Consider the following 21952-nt stretch of genomic DNA (forward strand, 5'->3'; position numbering starts at 1 on the left):
TTTAAACATAAACTCTGGCCTATCTTTGTAGATGTCACACTCAAGCACACTTACATTAACCCTCATGTGGGTGGGCCTCATCCAATCAGCTGAAGGTGTGAATCAAATAAAAAGGCTGACCTGCCCACAAGAGAGAGGGGCTTGCCTGTGCCTGTATACCCTCTGGCCTGAATGTCGGGTGTTTCCCTGAGGTCGGACTGCAAACTGAAAGGTCGGCTCTCCTGGGTCTCCAGCTCACTGCCTCACCTGTAGCTCTTGGGACTAGTCAGCCTCCATAATCATGTGAGCCCATTCCTTATTATAAATCTTTTTTTATATAATCTATACATATACATCCTGTTGATTCTATTTCTCTGGAGAACATTGACTAATACAGACTGATTTGGCAAGCTACTCCACTTCATTATTTGCAAAATTAGGGTGATATCAACCATTTTTAAAAAGTTGTGTGAGGATCAGAGAAAACAGGCTGAGAATTAACATACTTGCCAGGGTCGGTCAATGGAGGGGGGGGGGGGGGGGAGAAGGGGAAAGGAGGAAAAGGAGAGAGGAAGGGAGAAGGGGCAGCTGCTGTCCCCACCAAACCCAGGCTTACACTGAGCATGCCCAGTTTACAGGCAGTGACTTGCTCACAGAGAAGCAAATGTCATCTTTTAAAAAGCCCACAAGGTTATAAATATACTTGATAGAGTAATTCAAAGACAACTTGAGAGAATCAAATGCAAAACATTCAAAATAGACATCCGCAGTACAAAAAACACAAGTGGTGAAAAACCAATGCACATGACAACTTGAAACACCATTTTAACAGGAGTGTTAATATTGCCAAAATCCAAATATGAAAATTATGAATCAATAAGTTCTAATGCTGTTTGGAAATAGATGAGTTGCATCGGTGTGAAGAATGCTCCCTTCCTCTGCGGGTTTAATAGTTAACATACACACCTAAAAGCATAAACCACCTTGTGCAAACAGTATCAAGAGTCCACCTCAGCAAGCTTTTTATTATTTCCTTGTTGCTGCTGCTCCAAGTTATCTCAACGAAATGATGAATTTACTTTCTAGCACACTTCAGACCAGTCATCCTGAACAAACCCTGCCCTGAAAACTACTGATAACACTAGAAACAATTTTCAAATGCTCTTTTTAGCTGCACTGCTCAACTGGCAAGAAAGCAGAGGCCCAAAACAAAGATAACAGAAAACCCCGAGAGAGGCACGAAGCAGGCCCTGGCCCTTAGAGCATCGTCCCCATAGGCCAAAGTCACGGGTTTGAGACCTGGTCGGGGCACACACAAGAATCAACCAATGAATGCATAAATAAGTGAAACAACAGATTAATGTTTCTCTCTCTCTAATACTCCCCCCACCCTGCCCTATCCTCTCTCTCTCTCTAAAACCAAGAAATATAAAATAAGATTAAAAAAAAAAGAGTGTCACAAAGCACCGATAGCCATCAGCCGAACTCAGTAAGAGGCAGCACAGCCCTCACTGATAGATGGAGCCAAATTCATGAACAGCTTTTCCGACCAGCTGGGCCTGGGCGTTTCTGTCGCCAGGTGTTATGGACCTGAGGAAGGGTAGAGTCAGAAGAGGTGGGAGGAGTTCCGAGATGTCTGCCATGTCTTCGTGACACCCCCATTTCAACATAAAGGTAAGGTCTCTAGACTTCCCACACTAAAAAAGCCAAAGAGCTTAATTAATTAATGGCAATAAAACACTTAATACCCCAGACTTCAACTTCTCTGTGTCCTCCCAGGGTTAACCACAGAGAGACTGTTATCAACGCCATACCGTGACTTTGACCCAAAGGGCTCTTCCCCCACCCCACACAGAGGGGTGCCGGCTACACTGGAAGCTCAACAGGCAGAAATGCCGAAACCTCTCCCGGCAGAGGGCCTGCTTGTCTCCAGCATCATCTAGAACTGCAGACTATCAAACAGGACATGGTGTCTTCAGGACTTGCCACCGACACCCATTCTCCTCAATCTGAGCCTACGATATAGGCTACACACAAACTCTTGCACCTTGGAACAGGAGCTGCAGTATGGAAGGTGAGAGGAATAATAAGTAGGCTGTGTTGTCCATCTTCAGGAAAGGTGGTGTTTGCCTCTAATGACTCCCTTTGTTACAGAAAGAAGAGAAGGAGACCACGTCCCAGAAAAGTGAAAAAGAAGAACCTTTAAAGAATAACAGCCAATATGGAGTAAATTCAAGAGAAAGACATTTCCCAGGTACTTGACAAAGAATCTGCTCAGCTCACAAAAGTAACAACGAGGCAGTGAGGTGGGCAGAGGCCTGGGTATGCCCTGCCAGAATGTCTCACGGATACAATTAAGTACATGCAATACCCCCAGGAACCAAAGCTAACAGCTGTGAAAGGGGCTTGTTTCGTGGTCCTTTGGCCTCTGGATTGGGGAGGGCGCCCCCAGAACAATTAGAAGGCGTGCAGCTATCCTGAATGGCATGAGCAGAAGGGAAGAGCAGACAGGGGTATGGGGGACAGAAGCCTGCAGTCAGAGTTGCACACAAGTAACTCTTGCTAAGACCAACATGGAGTGCCATCTTTCCCTCTAACGTGGAAATGAGCCAGACTTGGAGCACACTGCAAACCAGATAGTACACCAGAATCACAGAGACCCTCTCTGCCTCTCTCTCACGGAGAGAAGCAAGTCCGTGTTCTAACTTCTCTTTCCTTCCCCATCCCTCTCTCTGCAGTAACATTCCTTTGGATGCCTACACAGAATCTGAGTTTCAATGATGACAATGCAACTGCTTGTTATTTCTAAGGAACAGTGCCAAGTAATTAGAGCTCACATTTTTAAATATGGCACAAGTATGAGTGCACATACGTGCATATACATGGATATATTTTGTAAGAGGGCTTTCATGGTTCTGAGAATTAGTGGGTGTTAGGGGAGAGAGTGGGGGGAAGGGAGTAAAGAGGAACAAATATATGGTGACAGAAAATGATTTGACTTTGGGTGATGAGTATACAACATAATCAACAGTTCAAATGCTATAGAACTGTTGACCTGAAACTTAGGTACTCTTCCTGATCAATGTTACCCCATTAAATTTAATTTCCTAAATAAAAGAATTAGTGGGTGTATATAACAAATATTACCAGATGCATTCCTTTGTCACACCAATTCCAGCCCCTCCCACACTACCCTTACTCACCCATCTCCCCAAATAAGCTGTCCATAAAGCAGCACAATTTTAAATATCCAATCAAAAATTTTAGAGCAAATAAATAGACATATATTAATTCTCCTTCTTCCCTTTTAATTCGAACCCCAGTCTGGAACTAGATTACTGATACAGAATACAGACAAAGTAGGTTACAAGAATATACAGAATTTAAATTAAAATCAGGCTGGACAAAGACCATCTTAGAGAGCTGCTGAGTCTATTGTGAAAATAAAGGTCATGGAAGGTGGACTATACTCTGAGTACACTTTATCTACAAAAAACTCAGGTCTGCTGTATCAGGAAGAACAACAACAAAAAAATAGAGCGAGGCACCCAGGATACATGGGCAAAAGTGAAGAGACAACATCAGTTCTCAAGTCAAAAGGGTTTTAATTCTCAAATCCACCATCTATTTGATTGGCTCCAGGGTTAGCTGTAATTTTGAAGTTACAGATGGCATTTCAGTACGTGTAGGGCTAATGCACCTAGTTCAATTCCCCAGGGTCTATAGCATCTTCAGTGAATTGTTTAACTCACATTAAAAGTGGTGTTTATGAAAAGTTTATAACATGGAGAATTACTGTGCATATAAACTAATTAGGCTGTATCAATGTGTTCTTGGTAAAAATCAGCCAAAGTATGGGTGTGGAGATAGTCAAAATAGGTCAAAGCTGCTGTGTTTCTGGCAGGAAAAGCAAACAGAATGATTGAAGGGGTGGATGGATGAATGAATGAATATCTAGGTATATATTACTCATCCTTTTCCTTATGTTCTCAGAGTGTCCTATAGAACCCAAAGGCTATGTAAATAGTTTACAAAATGTTTTCCTAATGTTTTATTTATTTTTACACTTAAAGCTGAAGCTTTACCCATCAGAAAGTTTTTCTGGTACCTGGTTTGAGATGGAAAATGTTTTCTCCCAAATGAATAGCTAAGCAACACAGAACCATTTATTAAAGAAACCATTCTTTTCCCACTCACTTTAAATGCACTTTACTGTATATAATTTTCCATGTGTACTTGGACTCTTGATTCTATTTCTATGTCAAAACCTGCTATTTTAATTCAGTGGGTCTAAAATTCTAATAACTGAAAGAGCAAGCCCCACTTTACATATTTCAAAAATGTCTTAATGATTTTCATACATTTATTCATACACATGAACTTAAAGTCATTTTGCCTGGTTCTCCATCCCTACCCCTAAAAAAGTGATGCTCTAATTGCAAGAGCATAAATTGAGTAAATTCCTTTGGACGAAGAATTTTATGATACTGTCTCCCCATCTAGGAGGTATGATGTACTCTTCCACTATTTAGATCTTGTTTAAATTCCTTCCTTAAAGTTTTCCTTCTTATCAGAAATGTTCCCTCCTAGTTAAATTCATTTCTAGGTATTTATAACTCCCTGACAGGTCAACTTATACTATGGGTGGTTTCTCTTTCCTATCATTCTGTATTTTCTAGTTTCCTATAGGGAGAGTGTTGCTTCCATTATGTTTAACACTGAGGGCAATGTGGGATTTGAATTTTTTTCAAGTGTTTGGAAGTAGTAAACATGCCTTTACACTGAATTTTCCCATCATAAAGCTCATATGGTGGAGGGAAAGCTGCAATCCCACTTACCATGGTTTGTCCTCTGGGGACTTCTCCCTTTGATCCAGTGCCAACGGCCCAACTGAGAGTCAGGAGCTCCGAGTGTTTCCACTTTTTCTAATGTCTGAGAGGTTAAGTCCTCACATCTTCCTTTTTGGTTTCAAGACAAATAGAGGCCAATAAGCCACGTACCACTCGCAGCTTGCCTCAAAGAATATTCAGTGAAGTCCAGTTTCCTTGGTCTGACAGAGTTTCCCAAAATTCAACTCCCCTTCCAAGAACAAGGTTTGAGAACAAAGGTGAGTTATAAGGCAAAAGGACGTCACTGGGCCACACTCAAGAATGTTGAAAGACATCATCAAGCAGAGGCTAGTTTCCTTTAAGAAAAAACCTGACCTGCACAGGGTATCAAAACCACAGGACTCAGCCAACACACTAGTGCACATTAAGTCTGGCCAGAAGACAGGGAGAGTTAGTAAACTGACAACTTGGTTGTAAACGTCAACTTTTTCCTGATTAGGGAGAAATCCTCAGCGTCAGATGTAGACATATTTACTCACACCACGTGAAAATGTGAGATAACTTTCTCCCTCTTTCCATTTTCTGACTTCAGACCCTTCCCGAGATCTGCAAGGCACTTTTTTGAGAAGAAAATCTAAATAACATTGCAGATCTGAGCACTAACGGAAAATACCAAATGATTGATATATAATGCTATAAAAACTCAGCATCCCTGTCATTCCTCTACCACAATCTTTGAAGTTTGAAAGGAAGTAAAAAATACTCCTTAGAAATGGAAAACTTCCTCACTGAATTAAGTAGCAAGCACAGTCCACGAGCCTTTCAGTTTCCCCCAAGAAGTCCAACTCCCTCACATACACAGAATCCTCCTACAGCAAGTGTAATAACAATTAAACATAATTTTCTAGTCATGGTTCCCCACTGGGGGACCCTCCTCGCCTCCCCCCCCCCCTCACTCGCTCCTTCACTGGAGTGATGGGTAAATTTAGGGGAGGATTTGGGTCTTCTCTCTCAGAACTTCCCCCGTTTTGGTCAGTCTTGCCCGCTGGCATGGCCTCCACTGTCTGGACAGTTCTCACCTAGGGGGCGCCTGTGGCTGCCCGTCTGTATGCCAGAGCCTGGATGTGTGGTGAGTCAGCCTGACCCAGGGCACAAGTAATCAGCACAGCTGGCCAGCGCCGAAGTCTAGCGTTCATCAGGGCTGACGCTGTGATTGGCAGTGGATAGCAGGCCTCCTCAGTTGGTTCTAAACTCAGGAGAGGAAGAGGATGTTATTACCACCACCCCCTTTTTAAACAATCCTTTTATTTCAACAAAGAACTCTATATAAACAAAAAAGTAAGATGGGCTGAATGAGGTGCCTTGCCAAGGCCCTCAGGTATCTCTACTGTGCCAAGGAATGCCCAACCACTGAGCTGAGTTACACCCACGGCAACAGCGCTCATTCCGAACTACAAAACCTGCAGGCAGCGCGCCCAGGAGGGCATGCAGACCTGTAGACAGAGGTCCTCCTAAATAACACCACCACCAAAGGCCTTCATGCAGTCCTCACTTGATCTTCTGTAGACAGGGAAACTTTCAGGGCCCTTTTCTGGGAAAATCAGACCATACTATCAAGTACATCCTTCACTACATCAAGTTTCCAAGCACTGCATTCTCAGTAGAAGCATAATCGTGAGTGCACGATCTTCACCTGCCTCGCTACTGCTGTGCCTTAGCACCAACTGAAGGAGTCTACTTTCACAGCGTGGAACCTAAAAACTCCTTCTGATAAACATTTTTCCCCGCACACCCTAGCAGTTCTCCAGAACAACAATGAAACCTGAAGTCACTGCATACTAGACCGTGGTTTATAGCAAAGAACACTTCAGTCGGAAAGGGAGACGACGTGAAGAAACAATAAGGCTCTCAAGATTCATAGTCATTAAACAAATAACTAAGTGAAGGGTCAGATCTTAAAGAGGACATTTTCTCCTCCACGAGAAAGAGAAAAATACTCCAGTCCCTGTATAAACCCTAAGACGGCACCAGGAATGGCTCCCCAAATGGTGTTAAACAGGGAAACCTACCTGTTGCCTTATAAACCTCTTCACTGTTTCTGGTGCCCTCCCCGGGCTGACAATAAGCTTGTCGGCAGTGTTATTCTTGTCACTTTCCTATGCTTCCCTTGCCCGGGTCTTAAGAATTCATTGTGTATCTTCTGTCCAAATATCAACTTGGCCCAGGAAGTATTCTGCGGCTAGTTGCCCTTGCTGGCCAAGCCCCACAGCGAACTGCTGGACCACTCCGTGATCACAGGGCTGCGGGCAAGGAGGGGTCCTTTCTCTGGGTCCCTGCTATACTCCTAGGTTCTTCCTCTTTGAGACTCCCTCCACCCATCAGTAACAGTGTGTTTCCCAAGGTGGACAGAATGAGGTTTAATATGTACAATATGTTCTAGTTTTTAAAAATGATCCTCTAACAGACAGATAGGGTGTCTGCCTGACCGACAACTCCAGGCCGCGTTAGGCGGCAATGGCGTGCTGCCCCGATGACTTTCCCACAAGCCCCTTCCTTACTTCCCAGAATCATTTTCTGTTGATTTACAACATAAAGAGTCTTGATTGAGAAAATATATAAAAACAACTGCATGGAAAGAGCATAAAATATCAACACCTTTGTCTGGTTGGGTAATGCGGCCTTTTTTCTTTTTCCCAATTTTATGCCATGAACACAGATTTCTTTAGGGGTAAATATTAAGGGGCTGGAAAGGTTGTATGGTTAATTTTTTTTTTAAAGCCCAGACGTTTCTCTGGTTCTCATCTGTTCAAAGATGCCAAAACCTCAAAGGCTCAAAAGCAGTGTGTTAACAAGCAATTATTAACATGAGCTACTGTGCCAGCTTCATGGACAATAATAATCTTTTCAATAACGCCAAAATCAATCTCTCTCCCTCTCTCTCTTACTGGGAAGGGGGCATACCAAATTCTCAAGCAAGTAAACAGCAATAACTCATTTATCGCATGGTGCCCTGGTTCATGACCAGCAACCACCGTGCCACCTGCTAGGAAATGTCAATATATCATCACAACTTGGATTTTAAATAATGCTTTCTTTTCCTGAATAATCTTTTAAGCACACAAAAAATTACATATTCCATCTACTTTTCTTTTTTGTTTACTTCTCTAAACGAGAATGTCCGGTAGAGCAGAGAGATAACTGAGGCCTAGTAACTCAAAGGAGGTAACTGCAGGTCCCACAGCTTTGCACACACTTTGCCGCCATCTTCCTTCTCATTTCTACTATAAGTAGTGCTGTGACCTTATCCTCTAAGAAAAACAGCTTCTGAGATGACATCACATGTCCCGCTGATGCCATAAGCTAGTATTTTACACATTGTCATTCCGAGGCCTCAAGAGGCGAATAAAATATAAAAAGAGAGAAAGGATTTCATAATGGGAAAAGCAACCCAAATGCTATCCTCTAGGGATACACATTTAAAATTCCTTGTAAAAAGTTTTTAGCTACAGGTTTCCAAATGCTGCAACAGGAGCAGAATAAATACCATTTTGACTTGTTTCATCTTCACTGTCAGATGAGACTTTGCAAAGGAGAAGAAAGTATAGGCAGGGAAAAGAATAGAAAATTTATCATTTGCAGGGAGTTAATTAGAGCAAGGTCCAAATGGTATATCTTGACAGCTCTCTGCTTGGAATGTTAAACATTACTCAAAAACAATATTTAATTACAGCTCTGCATGCCAAGTGCAGTGGGAAGATACTCTTTGGCTTGCTTACTGGAAGGTATGTTTTATGCAATACTAAAAGAGTCAGTTTCTGAGGTTATGAGAATTAGTCAGCTAGTCAATTTACATATACATTGCTAGAACATAAAAAATACAAAATACCTTGTTAACCTCAGTGTCTTCTTGAAACTATCTTTACATAGTGTTGCCAATCATTAGATAGCCTAAAACTCAGCAAATAAGTGGAGGTGAACTGACCCTTAGAATTAAGCGCTTTGCTAAAGGTCCAAGGAATATATCAGTGAGTAAAGGAGATCTATCAACTATTTACTCCTGGTACGTGCAAGACAAACAGGCAGCTGTAGAGGTAACAGAGAGCCCAGGCCCAGCCTTAAAGGATTTAACATCTCTCTGGGCGACAAGAGCCATAAAATGTTAACTAATGATCTATAAACAGGAGATAAACACTTAATGATACCCTGCATGCTAGTGAAATTTAAATGTTACTTTGAATGTCTTCAAAGCATCCTTCATCTATCATCTACAGAGCTAAAGAAGTCACAATACTTGTGAGTAGTATTTTTGTTCATTCAAAGGAATTTTTCCCCTCCTCCAAGTCCTTTACCAAAAGTGGAATCTATTCCCATACCCCCAACACTGCCTGGTACACTGTCAGGATTCAACTGAAGTCAAGTGCAGTGGGAATGAGGGTCTAGACCAGTGTTTTTCAACTGTGCTACAACATCAGGGTGGTTAACTCTTTCATGGACTGGCAAGAAATTTCTAGTGGACCGGCAGTTGAAAAACACTGGTCTAGACTATTTTTCCTCAAGTGCTGACATCAGCTGTGGCTATTTTAACTAGTTTCCAATTTTTTTTTAATTGTGGTTAAAAACACACACACACACAACATAAATCTCTTATCTTAACCATTTTTAAGAGTACAATTCAGGAATGTAAAGTATATTCACATAGATCTCTAAACTTTTTCATCTTGCAAAACGGAAACTACGCTCTCATTAAACAACCCTCCGTTCCCCCACCCCCAGCCTCTGGCAATCACGTTCTCCTTTCTATCTCTAAGGATTTGACTGTTCTTGGTATCCCTTATAACTGTATTCACATAGTATTTGTCTTTTTGTCAGTGGCTTATTTCTTTATTAATCATTGATTGATTGATTGATTGATTTTAGAGAGACAGGAACATCAATCTATTCCTGTATGTGCCCTAACCAGGGATCAACCTCTGCATTTCACAGCAACATTCTAACCAACCAAGCCACCTGGCCAGAGTTCACTGGCTTATTTCAATTAACATGATGCTCTCATGGTTCATATCATGAGGTAGCATTTTACAAGATTTCCTTCCTTTTAAGACTGAATAATATTCCAAAGTATGTATATACCACCTGTTATTCATTCTTCCTTGACACACATTTGGGTTGCTTCCACCTCCTGGCTATTGTAAATAATACTATAATGAACACAGATGTGCCTGACCAGGCGGTGGCGCAGTGGACAGAGCGTCGGACTGGGATGCGGAGGACCCAGGTTTGAGACCCTGAGGTCTCCAGTTTGAGTGCGGACTCATCTGGTTTGAGCAAGGCTCACCAGCTTGGCCCTAAGGTCTCTGGCTAGAGCAGGGGGGTCACCTGGTCTGCTGTAGCCCCCCGGTCAAGGCACATATGGGAGAGCAATCAGTGAGAAACTAAGGTGCCGCAACAAAGAATTGATGCTTCTCATCTCCCTCCCTTCCAGTCTGTCTGTTCCTCTCTCTGTCTCTGTCACACACACACACACACACAAAAAAGAACACAGATGTACAGATATCTCTTCAAGACCCTGATTTCAATGATTTTGGATATACGCCCAGAAGTGAGATTGCTGGATCATATAGTAATTCTACGTTTAATTCTTTGAGGAACCGCCATAATATTTTCCATAGAGGCTGCCATTTTACATTCCCACCAACTGGGCACAAGGGTTTCAATTTTCTCTACATCCTCATCAACACTTGTTATATTCTGTTTTTGACAGCAGCCAACCTAATGAGCAGCAGGTAATATCTTATTGTGGTTTAAATTTGCATTTCTCTGGTGAGTAGTGATGTTCTTTGGCATAACTGTTTGAAGACGGAAAGAACTCTGGGATAACAGTGAGGACTTGTTTTTTTCAACCTGGGCTAATACATCAAAGGAATGGATCTTTGCCAGAATCAGAGTGAATGATGTTAGAGACATTCAACAGGATGATGTTAGGAGGTACTACACAGTGACTTTCAAGCTAGCACTCTCCCATTACTGAGTCACTGAAAAATTCTGGGGGAGGAGGGGAAATTACTCAAAACTAATCTACTCCTACAGTTTATTTGATTGGAACAGCCAAGGTTTCGCGTCTAACATGGCTGACCACACTATGGGTCTCACTTTAATTACGGTTGTGTGTGATTTAAGAGAGTTTGGAGAGCTAAAGTTCTCTTCCGCTTACTGAGAGAATGTCCCATTTCACAATGTGCTCCAAAAGTACTAGGACAGAAAACTGAATACATAAGGTGCACAGCTAGAAGTCAGAGCAGCAGAAGGCCCAACCATTTCTCTACTGATGTTTCATAAACAAGCCAAACAGTGAAAGCTGCTATATGTTTGGGTTGAATTACATCTCCCCAGAGTTCATATGTTGAAGTCCTAACCCCCAGCCCTCAGACACTTTATCTGGAAATAGGGTCTTTGCAGATGATCTAGTTAAGATGGGGTCATTAGGGTGGGCACTTAACCAATGACAGTGGCTTTATAAAAAAAAGAAACCGAGAGAGAGACAGACAGACACACACACAGAATGTCATGTGAAGATGAAGGCAGAGATTGCTAGAGATACATCTACAAGCCAAGAAACACCAGAAATTGCCAGCAAATCACCAGAAGCTGGGGAGAGGCATGAAACAGTCTCCCTCACAGCCTCGGAAGGAACCAACCCTGCTGATACCCTGATCTCAGACTTCCAGCCTCCAGAACTGTAAACAATAGGTTACTGTCGCTAAGCTGACCCAAATGTGGTGCTTTGTTACAGAAACCCTAGCAAACTAATACCGATATTCCAACAAATGTCAAATTAAGTCATTAAGTGAGGGAATAGCCAAGGAAATAGAGTGCAACTGAAGTGTCACCTTGATACTACAGCAGGAAGTGTTGCAAGCAGGACTGACAAACATCACAGACTGCGCGAGGGTGCGTGTGAATACCGGGCCCAGAGCAGAAGGCCTTGCTTTAGTCCAGTACCTGTATTCCACCAAACAATGACCAAACACAAAACCAGGAGTCCCCAAACTTTTTACACAGGGGGCCAGTTCACTGTTCCTCAGACCGTTGGAGGGATGGACTATAAAAAAAACTATGAACAAATCCCTATGCACATTGCACATATCTTATTTTAAAATAAAAAAACAAAACAGGAACAGATACAATATTTAAAATAAAGAACAAGTAAATTTAAATCAACAAACTGACCAGTATTTCAATGGGAACTATGCTCCTCTCACTGACCACCAATGAAAGAGGTGCCCCTTCTGGAAGTGCAGCAGGGGACAATAAATGGCCTCAGGGGGCCGCATGCGGCCCGTGGGCCATAGTTTAGGGACCCCTGCACAAAACCAACATACCAGGAACCACAGTCAAGCCTTTTTGGAGCCAGGCAGAGGGCAAAAATAAGTTTGGAGGCTAGGCAATACTACTCGTACCCACATAAAACCTCTCTCTAAATGACCCTGACTTGGCAAGATGCCAGAAGGCTGCTGGCGATGTTTCAGTTTCTGTTGAACCAGTTTTCGGGAGGAAATTAGGACTTGACTCTGTAAGACTGCCATGTGCCTTTCAGGAGCTCCAGACAGAAGGCAGCAGTGGGCACGAGTGGAAAAACCCACCTTAGAGAAACTGTCCTTGGAACAGAAAGGCAGGGACAAAGAAAGAAGTCTATCTTTTTCATTAAGGGTTCTGAAAGTTCAGTTAGGAAACACTAAGACCTCGCTCAAAATGAAGGTTTCTCTCTTCAGATGTGAATAATGGGTAAGCGCTCAACACACCGAAACACTGAGTAGGTCCAAGAGCCGCATCAGGTGGTCAGCACATGGGAACTCCAGGCATCACAGTAAAACCTATCTGGATGCAATGAGTTATTAAACACAACTGAAACCCAATTAATACAGGGAAAGCAATTCTCCACGCTGTATAATAAAACCAGACGTTCCAGCTCTAATGATATGTTATCTTGGCACTTACAAAAATAAGTAAATCCAGCTAAGGGATGATAAGATGGCTTAATAGTAATAATACCTACATTTTATTTCAACTCACACACAGATTCAGTAGACGCTGTGCGGTTTATTTTTCTTCCTCATTTGGAGTCTACTGATAAAACTGTCCACAAATGAAAGCATGTCCATGAATCACAGAACTCTTAAGTGACTAGAAGGTATCTGATGCCTATCTGTGAAGCAGAGGTACAGTCCCACCGGAGATGGGAGTAAGGATGGTCAGTGAGCGGGAAGAGGGATGAATCGCCCGAGACAGCGGGGACAGAAATGAAGGCGGAGAAAGGACACAAGCTTCAGGGTTAGAGGTCTGACCTAGATGGAGTGTAAGAGGCCCCCTGGAGGACTTGATTTTCTCTGTGAGGTCAGAGTGTTGGTCATCTCCCGAGAGAGAGGGTGCCCTGGCTACTCTGTCACTGCTCCCTGCAGGTCCGGCTCTCCAGATGGCCGCCTCGGCTTTCCTGTGGGCCTCCGGTTGGGTTCAACAATGAGAGGCACTGCTGAGTGGTCAGGAAGAGAGAGTAGGCTATTCATCACCCACCCTCCTCTGAGTCCCTCCTGGCCCCGCGGGGGCCCTGGCTCCTGCTGGCCAGCTCCTCCTGCATGGCCACAGCATGCCGGCCTTGGGAACCAATCCTTCTCCTTGCCTTCAGGACTTAGGGTGATACGGGCTTCCCCCTGCTTCTTCATTTTCCCTTGCTGGTTTCCTGACTTCCTCCTGTCCACGCTCCTGTGAACTGTCCTGTCAGTACATTATTTCCATATAAAACCTCTTGAGGGGATCGTGTGTTTCTTGCTGTGAATCCGACCGGTGAGGTCACGGGAGTAAGAGGGCCCGAAGGGTCCGGAAGGTCTGTAACAGCCGCCATGGGACACTAGGCAGCAGTGACCAAGGGTAGTCTTTATTTATAATAGACAGGAAGCTCTGAGGACCAGGTGAGATCTGAGTGCATAAGTTTACAGTGGCGGCTACCTCTGTGGTCGTGTAATTGTTTCAAACAGCTGTTGACTGCCTGGGTGTAGCAGCAGAGAAGGAAGGAGCTCTGGCCGCTGCAAGGCCAGGGAGCCGGTGCTGCTGACGGAGGATGAGGGTCCTCATTGCTAAGTCCCCGACATCTGAACAGGGAGCATGGACCCACTGAGGCCAGTGCCTGGGGAAGAGGGTCGAGGCCACCACCAGGCTAAAGGACAGGTGTCATGGGAGGGACAAATTAAGAGGCAGACAGAAAACAAACTCATGACAGCCCTGGAAATAGATCACAAACACCAGGGCACGGGCTTTCACGGAAATGTTACTAGGCCCTGGCCAGATGGACCAGTGGATAAAGTGCCATCCCTGTGCACCAGAGGTCACGGATTCAACCTCCAGTCAGGGAACGTACAAGAAGCAACCAGTGAGTGCACAACTAAATGGAACAACTAAGTGAAATGACTTGATGCTTCTCTCTCTCTCTCTCTCTCTCTCTCTCTCTCTCTCCCTTCCCTTTTCCCATTCCCCCTTTTCTCTCTCTCAAATCAATGGAAAAATATTTTTTTTTCTTTTTTGAAGCTGGAAACGGGGAGAGACAGTCAGACAGACTCCCACATGCGCCCGACCGGGATCCACCCGGCACGCCCACCAGGGGCAATGCTCTGCCCACCAGGGGGCAATGCTCTGCCCCTCCGGGGCATCACTCTGCCGTGACCAGAGCCACTCTAGCGCCTGGGACAGAGGCCAAGGAGCCATCCCCAGCGCCCGGGCCATCCTTGCTCCAATGGAGTCTTTGGCTACAGGAGGGGAAGAAAGAGACAGAAAGAAGGGGGGGGGGATGGAGAAGCAAATGGGCGCTTCTCCTATGTGCCCTGGCCGGGAATCGAACCCGGGACTTCTGCATGCCAGGCCCACGCTCTACCGCTGAGCCAACCGGCCAGGGCCGAAAAAATATTTTTTAAAAGAAGTGTTATTAAATATTTACTATTGAACATCTATTACATTCAAGTGTCCCCTGTACTCTGAGAAGGTCAGTCACACAGGCCTTTTACATCTTACTTCTCTTGCTATTCCACACACTCAGAATTTGGAATTAAGGAACACTTGAAGTTATCTATCAGATAGAGTCTTACACACAATGTGCCTTAACAATTTTTTTCCCCAAAAAACATTAAAAAGAAAATCTTTCTACAAAATTAGCAGTGAGAACAAAGACAAAACTGTTTTTATTTTAAAGAGTGGCATGTTGAAGAAGTCCTTCTTGAGGCTCCTGGAGAAACACATCTTTTTTTTTTTTTTTTTTACAATGTTAAATATGTTTTTTAACAAATTTCGTGTGTTGAAGTCCTAACCTCCAGTACTTCAGAATATGACCTTATTTGGAAATAGACTCTTTACAGAGGTAATTAAGTTAAAATGAGGTCACTTGACATGAGCCCTAATTCCACAGGACTGGGGTCCTTATAAAAAGGGGAAATGTAGAGACATCCATCTAGGACAGGGGTCCCCAAACTTTTTACACAGGGTGCCAGTTCACTGTCCCTCAGACCGTTGGAGGGCCAGACTATAAAAAAAAACTATGAACAAATCCCTATGCACACTGCACATATCTTATTTTAAAGTAAAAAAAAAACAAAACGGGAACAAATACAATATTTAAAATAAAGAACAAGTAAATTTAAATCAACAAACTGACCAGTATTTCAATGGGAACTATGGGCCTCCTTTTGGCTAATGAGATGGTCAATGTGCTCCTCTCACTGACCACCAATGAAAGAGGTGCCCCTTCCAGAAGTGCGGCAGGGGCCGGATAAATGGCCTCAGGGGGCCGCATGCAGCCCGCGGGCCGTAGTTTGGGGACCCCTGATCTAGGAGAATATACCATGCCAAGATGAAGGCACAGCCCTGGCTGGTTGGCTCAGTGGTAGAGCGTCGGCCTAGCGTGCGGAGGACCCGGGTTCGATTCCCGGCCAGGGCACACAGGAGAAGCGCCCATTTGCTTCTCCACCCCTCCGCCGCGCCTTCCTCTCTGTCTCTCTCTTCCCCTCCCGCAGCCAAGGCTCCATTGGAGCAAAGATGGCCCGGGCGCTGGGGATGGCTCTGTGGCCTCTGCCCCAGGCGCTAGAGTGGCTCTGGTCGCAACATGGCGACACCCAGGATGGGCAGAGCATCGCCCCCTGGTGGGCAGAGCGTCGCCCCCTGGTGGGTGTGCCGGGTGGATCCCGGTCGGGCGCATGCGGGAGTCTGTCTGACTGTCTCTCCCTGTTTCCAGCTTCAGAAAAATGCAAAAAAAAAAAAGATGAAGGCACAGACTGGGCCACTCAGTCTACCAGCCAGGAAACACCAGACATTGCCAGCAAACCCCCAGAAGGTAGGAGAAAGATGTCGGACAGAGTCTCCCTCAGAAGGGACCAACTCCACCAGCACCTTGATCTTGAACTCCTGGCCTCCAGAACTTTAAGAGGATAAATCTCTGTTATTTAAGTCCCCCAACCTATGGTACTTTCTTATAGCAGCCCTAGAACATTAATGCAGATTATAATGATGAGAAAGTTTTGCTGTGACGACCTAATAACCAGTGCTTTTTGGTCTTGCTTTTCAATGCGTCAGACATTCAGTCTTATGTCTAGGATCAAAGCATTTGAGTTCTGTTTGCTGACAGAAGCACGTTCTGACAAATGACCATTGGACAATCACATAATGGCCACATGCACTTTATAGTTCATCTCATAAGTAAATTGCATCAAAATTAAACAACAAGCTAAAGGTTTTGAAAAGTCTGTTGAAGATGCTGGATTTAAATGTTTTCCCAGCCAGCAGCTGTCAGCCAGGTATAGCAAGTTGAACTGAGTAGCTTCCAGGAGACGAGGAAATTGAAACACAAAGAGTAAATGTAAATTTTTTTTTTTTTTTTAGAGATACAGGAATAAACAGGAAGAGAGAGAGATGAGAAGCACCAATTCTTTGTTGCGACACCTTAGTTGTTCATTGATTGCTTTCTCATATGTGCCTTGATGAAGGGCAGGGGGCTCCGGCCCAACCAGTGACCCCTTGTTCAAGCCAGTGACCTTTGGGCTCAAGACAGTGACCACAGGATTGTGTCCATGATTCCAGGCTCAAGCTGGCAACCCCGCACTCAAGCTGGTGAGCCCGAACTCAAGCCGGTGACCTCGGGGTTTCGAACCTCAGTTCTAAGTATCCAAGCCAATGCTCTAGCCACTGCACCACTGCCTGATCAGGCTAAACATAAATTTTATAATGAAAATAGAAACCAAGCAATCAACCTCTATTTGATACCTCCAGTTTGTACAATTTACATAATTACTATGAATCTTGGAGGTTCATTTACGGAGCCACAAATTCTCCTCTGTGATCAAAATAAGGCAATGCCTTTTATTAGCAACGATAGCAATGCTCCTTTCCTGCAAACTGAAGGAAGATATTACTTCTAGTACAACAGTTATCATGGGAAGGCCTGTGCCAATTGACTTCCTAGTCCTCTGTGACAGCAGAGCCTCACAGGTTGTAAACCTAAGGACTGTCTATGTTCTCCCACTCTGGGTGCTCCCGTAAACCTAAGGACTGTCTCTGTTCTCCCACTCTGGGTGGTCCCGTAAACCTAAGGACTGTCTCTGTTCTCCCACTCTGGGTGCTCCTGTAAACCTAAGGACTGTCTGTGTTCTCCCACTCTGGGTGCTCCCGTAAAACTAAGGACTGTCTATGTTCTCACACTCTGGGTACTCCTTCCCAGCAGCGGCCAAGTCCTATCAGTTCTACCCTCTCCATTTCTCGTGTCTGTCAGCTCTTGGCATTCTGTCTGAAGCCCTTATCAGTCTCCACCGTGCTTATATGACATTACAAGTCCTGTCTTTGCTGGGTCTCTGTCCTGCAGATTCAGCCCTGTTCAATATCCTACCCACTTAAGAGAACCTGTCATTGACATCTGTCTCAGGGAACAGCATGACTGACACGCTAGGTTATCCTAAGGGATCCCTTATGGCCCAGAACCATCTGACAGGAAAGCAGACGTAAGTGTGAGGAGGTGCTGGGCCAGGCCACCGGCTCCTTGTCCCCAGCTCCAGGACCTAAACCAAGTCCTTTTTGCCTTTTAGGCCTCACCAGGGTCATCCATGCCTACCTCATAGGGTTACTGATCAGCCGCCAATGAGATAATTTATGTGCAGACTTAGCACAATGTCTGGCACACAGCAAGGGATTTTTAAAAGGGTAGTCATTATTTTTATTCATTTGCTTATCACCAGCAGCACCTTGCCTCATGTGTCCATAAACATTTGTAGAACTCATATCATATTTCCAAGATCACATTCCATAAAATAACACCAGAGCCACAGAATTCCATTGTGGGTATCTTAGCTAACTTCCTGTTTGTACAAATGAGGAAAGATAAAGCTTTTCATGAAACTCTCACAGTTATGAAGTACTAAAGGCTTTAGAAGCGCTCTTTTACACAATTTTAGATACAGATGATTTCAAATGGGTTAAATCATTCCGTATAACTTTTTTTTTACGTGTTAAAACCAGGATGCCAGCCTGACCTGTGGTGGCACAGTGGGATAAAGCATCGACCTGGAACACTGAGGTTGCCGGTTCGAAACCTTGGGCTTGCCTGGTCAAGGCACATATGGGAGTTGATGCTTCCTGCTCCTCCCCCTTCTTTCTCTCTCTCCCCTCTCTCTAAAAATCAATAAATAAAATATAAAAAAAAACCCCAGGATGCCCAACTCAAATGTTCAAGGTCACAGAAGTCAACAAATAAATGAATCAGAAAAAAAGCTAACAATTTAGCCTGACCAGGCAGTGGCACAGTGAATAGAAATGACGACCTGGGATGCTGAGGACCCAGGTTCGAAACCCCAAGGTTGCCAGTTTCAGTGCGGGCTCATCAGCTTGAGCATTGGTCATAGGTTTGAGCATAAAACCACAGACATGACCCTATGGTCACTGATTAAGCAAGAGGCCACTGGCTTGGCTGAAGCCCCCCGGTCAAGGCACATATAAGAAAGTAATCAATGAACAACTTAGGTGCCATGACTAAGAGTTGATGCTTCTCATCTCTCTCCCTTCCTGTCTGTCTCTCTCTCTCAAAAAAAAAAAAAAAAAAAAAGCTAACAATTTAAAAATCAGCCTGATTTGTATGTCAATATGTTTCAGATTAACCTTCAAACAGGAATGTCTAGCCAGCAAAGCGTTTCCTTCAACGGGACCCACAGAGCCCACACTGTGAAGAGCTGCCCCAGAGAAGGGTCTTGAAACCCAATGTCCAGTCTGTGCCAGACACAGACACGGTTCCCATAGAAAAACCCGGGCTCCAAGAAAACGGACAGGCTTTGGGCCAAATAAAGAGAGACCAAGAACTCAGCAAAGCAAAAAGGCACATAAAAATTTTAACCTAAGAGAACACCCCTCCATTTTTAAAGCTATCCTAACTAAAGCTCAAAGAAGCTACAGGTAGGTGGTGGTGTGTTTTTTTTTTTTTTTTATTTAAAGAAAAAGAAGTAAATGTGCTTGTCAGAAATTAAGAATTCATCACTACTGTCCAAGTATCACTTAATTCTTAGCCTCTCGAAAGCCACTTGGGGCACATCTCTGTTTAAGTAACAAATCACCCTCTAAAGAAAGCTCAAGTCTAATGTGAGACTACACAAAATGCTTGGGGAGGAGGAGGAGAACTACCCTACCCCACACCAATATGCAATTCTTTATTTTAAAGTGTTTTCATATGCTTTCTTTTCCCCCATTTTGCCTACCTAACAGCCTTACCATGAAAGCAGAGTCTCTATTCTGTTAGAAAACAATTATGAACCTAAAGCATAGGATGAAAGAAAAGGATTAAGTTTATGAGAACGGAGTATGTGTCCATAACTCTGCAAAGTGTTTGTACAGAAGGTATTTCATCTGAGTTTCAGCTCAGCAGCATGAAGTAGGTAGTCTCCTTATTTAGAGACAAGGAACTAGGTTGGGAATGGTTACCGACTCACCCAGAGCCACACAGCTAGTAAGTGATGAAGCCAGGATCCAAGGTCCTATCAGGGGTCTCCAAACTTTTTACACAGGGGGCCAGTTCACTGTCCCTCAGACCATTGGAGGGCTGCCAAATACAGTGGTCCTCTCACTGACCACCAATGAAAGAGGTGCCCCTTCCAGAAGTGCAGTGGGGGCGGGCCGTAGTTTGGGGATGCCTGTAACCTTGGTGTTTCTAATTAAGAAAATTTATCTCTATTTAAAAGAGAGGGAGAAAAAAGCAGCTTCTCCAGCTCCCTATGGTTTTCTCAGAATGTTGGCCACTTTAATGTCAGATACAGACCTTCTCAATTACAGTTTATTCTTTTTATTTATTAGGTTCTACTGAGTGATTCTTTTTTTCAGGGAGAAAATAGCAAACAGCTGTTAAAGAATTCCTGCCATCATTTCAGAGCTACAGAACTGACTTTGATCACAAACTTCTACAGTTGAAAGGAGCACACACAAACATTTCGGGCCAACATTGAAATTCTACTCTTTGCTTCTAAAGAGCTAGAAAGGAAGGCTAACAGGATTGAGGTAAAATGATTTATGAAAAAAAGTTTTAATCTATTAGAATAGCTTTTAAATTTATCCCCACGAGGCCAGACCTAGACAGCACCATTTATCATTCAAGTTAAATAAAACACAGAGAGGGCTATGCAAAGCAGAGTGGACATAAATACTGTTTCAGAAATTCTGCTAATAAAAGGAGCCAAAAGCAACACTGATAAGGAGAAAGAAACACTGATTCATTTTAAAAAGCTGAGTGAACTCGTGAGATTCCTTCTCATTCTGGTTTAAACTGTAGCTGTTTAAAAGGCAGTTACTACAGCTCCAGGCACACACAGAACAGAACACGTATTACAGAGCCGGTCTCCTGAAACTTAGATCATCTTATTCACCAATGTTACCCCAAAACAGTCAATTTCTTTTTTAAATGAAAAACAATCAAGTAGCCCTGGAACTCATACCTGCCTTCTAATATCACTAATATCAGGTCAGCTGCAGGGGACAACGCCCCCGCCAGGGAGTGGAAATTCCAGGTGAGAAGCAGAACATTTAAGAAAGACATACCCCCCCTCCCCCAGACCTTTAGTTTAAATGCATGTCCTGCCTCTTTGGGAACAAAAGACGAAGACTTTAAGCAACTGATCCAAAAGTGCACATTCCCCTAAGAAAGACTAAAACAAAAAGAATAAAGGTGATTTCTTCTTCACAGTTGCTATAAGCGAGCACCCGAGCACAAGCCCAGCTCAAAGCCTCCAGCCTCAGCTTTTTTCCCTGAGGGCCAAAAAATTTAAAAACAAACAAAATACCCTATAACATTAAAAAAAAAAAGAGACAAATTTCTGCTTTAAGTTCAGACATACACAGACAGCTCTAGGATTCTACAACCACGCATAACACCCGTAGCCAAGGCAGGCGGGTCCACACTGGATTTGGGCAGACGGTAGGAACTGCAGAGCTGGAAAGGGATGGGCCATTCCCATTTATTAGTCTCGCAATGAGGATGAGCAACCAGACAGAGGAAAACTGCTTCTCACAGCAGCAGGCAAACAGCACCAAAACAGCCCCTTGCAGTGGTGGGCAGGCAATCCGCAATCAGCCCTGAGTCCAGCCACCCATGGCCTTACACGGGTTATGCACATGTGGCTCTGCCACGTTCTTATGCACTAATCATGCAGAGTGCAAGCGAGCAAGCCTAACACAGCTATTTCCCCAACAATATATTCTTTTGGGGTTACTTGTCTCACAATCTACATGTCAAGTATCTTCCACGATGATCCCTGTGCAAGGAGTGAGGTACATTACATAAACAAACAGAGCTTACAGCAGCAGCACAAGGTATACAATAATTATAAAGGTGCCCTTCACAGTGTCTCCCTGAGCACTCTGCCCAGAGAATTAACTGGAGGCCCACCTCTAGCCCCCGATCCCATGGTACATGGGGGGCCTGTGTAGTCCAGGGCTATTTCCATTGAAACTGTAAAGTGTCCTTGGTGCGACTCTGCAGCTGGATGGGAGCAGCTGTGCGATGCAGGAGGGCCTCCACAGGTGTCGCAGCCCCCCCCCCCCCCATCAGGATCTCTCATTACTGTCCACAAGCAGTGTTTCCATCCAGC

The 21952-nt window shown here is 44.1% G+C and overlaps 1 protein-coding gene and 1 non-coding gene across 7 annotated transcripts in view; one reads left to right on the forward strand and one right to left on the reverse strand.

The window, feature by feature from the left end:
* The window catches only part of FARP1 (FERM, ARH/RhoGEF and pleckstrin domain protein 1), a 353515-nt gene that overhangs the window by 241955 nt on the left and 89608 nt on the right, over positions 1-21952 (reverse strand). The gene's annotated exons all lie outside the window — the stretch shown is intronic.
* TRNAA-AGC (transfer RNA alanine (anticodon AGC)) lies at positions 15708-15783 on the forward strand. Its single transcript has one exon. It is a non-coding gene; the product is annotated as a tRNA-Ala (tRNA).

This window comes from Saccopteryx leptura, chromosome 4 (genome assembly GCF_036850995.1).
Source record: "Saccopteryx leptura isolate mSacLep1 chromosome 4, mSacLep1_pri_phased_curated, whole genome shotgun sequence".
NCBI classification, from domain to species: domain Eukaryota; kingdom Metazoa; phylum Chordata; class Mammalia; order Chiroptera; family Emballonuridae; genus Saccopteryx; species Saccopteryx leptura.